Consider the following 5,986-nt stretch of genomic DNA (forward strand, 5'->3'; position numbering starts at 1 on the left):
GTGTGTGTGTGTGTGTGTGTGTGTGTGTGTGTGTGTGTAAGACAGCTAGGATGAGACCCAGCTCAGCACAGAACTTCAGCGACTAAAGGTTAACCCGTGTGTGTGTGTGTGTGTGTGTGTGTGTGTGTGTGTGTGTGTGTGAAAGACAGCTAATATAAAAGTGCCCCGTTGGTGCAACAGGTCAGAGTATAGGAGCTTACTGCCGACATCAACTTACCTCAGAAAGCTGGAAGACTCATTAAACTAACAGGCTAGGGGATGAGCAGAGGACTAGAGACATCCTTTATGTCTAATGAAGGTTTTGTACCCAATAAAGAGCCCAGGAATGAAACAGGAAGAGTATCAGTAGCTGGACTAGCAGAAAACATCTAGGTTTCTTTCATTCCAAATCTTGTTTAACACCGTGTGTTCTCTTTGATTATCCATTGTTTTGTTTTGTTTTGTGGTTTTTTGAGACAGGATTTCTCTGTAGCTTTGGAGCCTGTCCTGGAACTAACTCTTGTAGACCAGGCTGACCTCGAACTCACAGAGATCTGCCTGCCTCTGCCTCCCGAGTGCTGGGTTTAAAGGCATGCGCCACCACCGCCTGGCTGATTATCCATTCTTAAGAAATTACTTGTGGTTCTGTTTGTCTTAGTACACTTTGCAGAAGCCGCCTCCTTTCTCAGTAACTTAGAGGTAAAGCTTTGACCTGTGGCAGAGCGGTGGCTTGTCCATCCGGGAACAAAGAAGCTGACCGTGGGGCTCACATTGTGAGTGCTGGTCACACTGTTTTGTCGAAAAGGTGGCTTTTGTGGACCGCATGCAAGTGGTGACATCAATGGTGGGATGTAAACACTGAACTGAACTTTGAGCTAGTATGAAGTTTGCCAAAGAACGTTTTAATAAATAAATGCCCTGAGATTTTTTTATAATATGCTTCTGTGTTTCAGAATATCAAGCAATACCTGACAGATTTTAAATTTTTTTCATAAATTTTTGTCAGTATATAGTAAGTTTCATTATTACACTTTGGTGTCTGTGCTTGGCTCACATTCCCCTCCTACAGCAGTCCTCCCCATCCTCCTCCAACAGCACTCCTCCCCTCCCGTCCTCCGACAGCACTCCTCCCCTCCTCCGACAGCACTCCTCCCCTCCTCCGACAGCACTCCTCCCCTCCTCCAACAGCACTCCTACTGACAGCACTCCTCCCCATCCTCCTCCGACAGCACTCCTCCCGTCCTGCCTTGGGATTCTTTCAGTGGAAGGGAATGTCCGGTAGCTGCTGTGGGCCCTGCCCTGGAATTAAAGATCCCACAGTCCTACCCAGGCCTTTCCGTCTGTAGGGCCCACCGAACAAGGGTCAGCAGCCATGTGTGCAGCCAGTTGGGCCTGTGGGAAATGCATTCTGAGTCCTCTGCCTGAGAATACGGTGTGGACATTGGAGCCCGAGTTCTGCAGCCCCTGTGCCTATGACAGCTAGTTGTGGAAATAACTGATATTGAGCGTAGCTAAATTTCATCTTGACTGACGATGGAAGACTGTCACAGCTGATCTGTCCAACACAAAGTGCTTTGCAGACTCTCTAGAAGAAACTAATATAAAAAGGCATGACTTGTGTGTTTATAGGGTGTATGGTCTTTCCCCTGCCCCTATCTGTATACCCGAGCGATCCTCAGGCTCCTCCAAGGAGGAACCCAGTGGTGGTATAAGTTTTCTTGAGAGTCTAGCGTATATTTGGGGTTTGTAAACAATTCGGCTGACATAAATGCTTGTTCAGAAAAGTGCACATCGTGTGCAATTGAAGATTATTTTTGTAACAAACTGAATATGCCCTTCTAATAGACTGTACATCCAGAAACAATTGACAGCATTTCAGCAGATCCATGCGGGTTCCCCTCAAGTCATAACCCATAGGGAAATTGCTAACTTCATATTTATAACAAAGCATCATAGAATTATTATAATCTTTTGACTATAAATTATTTAAAAGCTTTCCCTCCTTTCTCCTATGTCTAGCTTAATTTTACTTCATAATGTTCATAATTCAGTATTATATAGGTAAGAATCGTCCCTTTTTTAGTCTGTGTGTCTTTTACATCATGTATCTTCTTTAAAAATTTATTTATTGCCGGGCGATGGTGGCGCACGCCTTTAATCCCAGCACTCGGGAGGCAGAGCAGGCGGATCTCTGTGAATTCGAGACCAGCCTGGTCTACAAGAGCTAGTTCCAGGACCGGCTCCAAAACCACAGAGAAACCCTGTCTCGAAAAACCAAAAAAAAAGAAGAGTAACGTTAGGGGAGGTGGACAAAGGTTATGCTGGAATGCTGCACTATCTTGAAACTCCTTTAAATCTAAAATATATCAAATTAAAGTGAAAAAGCAANAAAAACCAAAAAAAAAAAAAAAATTATTTATTTTCTTATTTATTATGTACACAGTGTTCTGCCTGCATGTCTGCCTGCAGGCCAGAAGAGGGCACCAGATCTCATTACAGATGGTTGCTAGGAATTGAATTCTCTTAACTTCTTGAGCCATCTCTCCAGCCCTACATCATAATCTTGTTACCATTCATTTCCCCATCCCTTTGCATCATCCCTCTGCCCCTGCACACAAATAAAACAAAACTAAAGAGAAATAAAATAAAGGAAAATTCTAAAAATTCATCATGGAAACTGCAAGTGCTCATTGCAAAGAGTCGTTGGTCTGGTTCGAGGTCTCTGGTTTCTACCACACCATCAATGCTGTGCCCTCACTAGGACTCTTCTTGGATATCCTGCTGGTGCCCTGTGTTGGGAGATCCTGCAGCTTCGGGTCTGCAGGCCAGCTTCCTTCACATGCTCCAGCAGGTCACAGACGAGTGGATGTTTGGGCGGGTCAACTCGTAACCTTGGGTCTGGGCCTGGGCAGCTGTAGGCTGATCCACCAGGTGAGGAACGGGGACAGCTCTCCCGTGCTTACAACTTGGGGGCTGGCTCACCCACACCTGCACTAACAGGGTTGGCTCTCCCAGTCCTAGGAGCACAAGGCCAGCTCCCCCGCCTGCCTCAGACCTTCATTCCTTGCATCACCAGTGCAATCCTTTCCTTTTCCGTGCTAGTCACAGCTCATTGCTTGGGCATACGCCCGTCTATTCATTCCATTCTTGATGACACAGGAGTCGGTTCCAGCTTGGGGCTATTAAACAGGTAAACATTTTCTTTATAAATATACTTAGAAAAATCTAAAACAAAAAGATGGCTACTAGATTACCTTAAAGATCAGAGTGAACAATATCAGCCAGAATTTCTATGAAATCTTACAAAATTTCTCCCCACTGAAGTAACCTTGCCTGACATTCTCGATTTCACATATATGTTGTATGCAATGAATATTAATTTTATATCTTTGTGCAGATATGTACATATTCTAATAAACATTGGGGTAAAGACTCCCAGGAATATATGATGGTCCGTCAGTTATGATGGCTTCCCTCACAATTATTTTTATCTTACAGTGTGCAAAAACACACACATACAACCATTGTGATTTTTACTTTAAGTGTCCCAAGATTTTTCTGAGATAACCAACATTTATTATAAAAAGGGCTTTGAGTTAGATGATTTTGCCCAACTGAAAAAATTTAAAGTAAGCCAGGCCAAATTCTTATGCTCCCTGTCTGAAACAGAATCTAATTGCCCTCGGTACATCTGCTGTGTATTTCACGAAATATTCAGATATTGTACAAAGATGTCAGTAAGTTAAAAAGAGTTCATGGGTAAGAGATGTCCCTAAAGAGGAGTGATAGTCTGTCTAAATACTGGACAGAAAGGAGATTATAGGAAGGGAAATTTCAGAGAGCAGAACAGACAAGAGAGAGGGCTGAAATCTACTTGCTGTCATTATCCAGTACGGTCGGCCAGATGGTGCGCAACAACCCGGAGCTTAAGCAGACTCAGCCCCGAACCTACCTTAGCCTGGCCACAGGAGCGCCTGGCTCTAGGCAACCACGGAGATGAGCAACAGTTCACTGTCTGGATTGTACCTCCTAGAAGGATCATTGTGGCCCTGGATGCCACCAGAGACCAAGTTAGAATTGGTGGTCCATGCTGCTGCACCGTGCCACGAAGAAACCTGAGACCCGTGTAGACATAAGCGGTCGCTGTGGTTGCCTGATGCTTTGGAGCCGTCCTCGGACTTTGCTGCCTCGGGGTGCCATGCTGATGTGACTGACCGGTGTATACCACCTGAGGCCATGTCTAGGAGGCTCATAGCCCCTGTAGCTGCTGAGAGTCAGAATGGGCCAGTGTCTACACTGATACAGGTGTCTACTGCCCATGTTACCACGGAAGCCCGTCCCAACGCTGTGGTTTAGGCTTCTGCCTGGAGCAATGTACACAGGCACGCTGGCCCCTCACTTCACCGCCCCACCGAACAGTGACAGTAACAGGCAGTGGCATGGGCTCAGGCCACTGCTAGGCTCTGCTCAGTTGGTGACTTCTGGCATGGATGCAGGCAGAGAAAGACTCATCTTTCCTTAGGAGACTGGCCACTAGGAATCTGACCATGTTCCAGAAAACATGTGAACAACACAAAATGGACTTTTTCCCCTTGGGGTGGGAAGGTCATAGGGAAGAGAAAGCAGACCTGGGAAGACTGGGAGGTCTGTGAACAGGGTACACGATGTGAAATTCACAAATAATCAATTAAAAATAATTTTAAAATATTGTGTATATATAGACACATTGTTTCATTCAGCTAAAAAGGGGATGAAATTACATAATTTGCAGAGACTTGGATACAGCTGGAGATCATCGTGTTAGGCAAAGTAAGTCAGATTCAGAAAGACAAACATTTCCTTTTCTCTCATTTCTGAACCGGAGATTTTAGATGCATGAAATCACACGTATTTGACATACATAACTACACATGTATATGATGTGAAAGTCGAAGTAAAAATAGAAGAACGTGGGAAGGGGAAGGGCGGCAAAGGGGAAATGAGGAAATGGTGTGGACACGAGAGTGGAGCCCAACACTGGGCGCAGCAAGTATACAGTAACAAAGCTATACATCTTAAACTCCAAGTGTTCCCATCCCGTTCCTGATCTGAAACCTTGAGAAGCATATCACAATTCCCGTAGTGGAGTTTCTCCGCAAAGAGAGTCATTGAGATAAATAGTTTGGCTCAACGTTGCTCAGCTACCAGGGATGCAGGGTTCACCTCATACGTGACTAGAAGATTGAGAATACAACAGATCGTGAGTCATTTGGTCTCGGATTTGTTTGGTCTTGACTCCATAGATGATGGGAGTCAACACTGGTGGAGCCAGAATGCAAGCACTGGCAGGCAGCACGTGGGTATCAGTTGCAGTCTGGGGGGTTGAGAAGATCACAGGCCCATGAAAGAGTATGATGACACAGACATGGGACCCACAGGATTAAGAGCTTTGTGGCAAGCATCTTGGGAGGGGAGGTAGAAGATAGCACAGAGAATTGGTATGTAAGAAATAAATACTAGCACAACATCTAAAGTGACTGTGGACATCAAAACAAAAAAAAAACCAATGCAGATATTTACTTGAATGTTGTTACAAGCAAACTTGGACAAGCCAGTGTGTTCAAGAGCTGTGTGTGGAAGACTGCTGGTTCTGGAAAACGTTCGTCTTTTCAAAAGCAATATTGTGGGCAAATTTGAGATGAAGGTGGAACTGTTGGTGATGCAGGGATCCAGAGAAGTCTCCCCAGCATGGGACCAGAAAATGGCCAAGGCCTGGGAACCGTGCGGGTGGAGAGGACAATGCCTGCTCCGGCCAGCATGCAGAGGAAGAGGTCCATGGGTCCATGGAGACCAGGCCTGTGAGAACAATGAAAATGGGCAGGCTGTTCCCACGCAGGGCAGTGACATGGGAAATGAAGAAGGGGAGGGAGATCCACATGTTCTGGTCCTCTAGGCCAGGGATGCCCAGCAGGCAGGAAAGTGTATAGCCAAGACCAGTGCAGTTGACAGTATCTATCGATGCAGATGA

Source organism: Alexandromys fortis, unplaced genomic scaffold (assembly GCF_014885135.2).
Source record: "Alexandromys fortis isolate MF-2015 unplaced genomic scaffold, M_Fortis_MF-2015_v1.1 scaffold_209, whole genome shotgun sequence".
Classification (NCBI taxonomy): domain Eukaryota; kingdom Metazoa; phylum Chordata; class Mammalia; order Rodentia; family Cricetidae; genus Alexandromys; species Alexandromys fortis.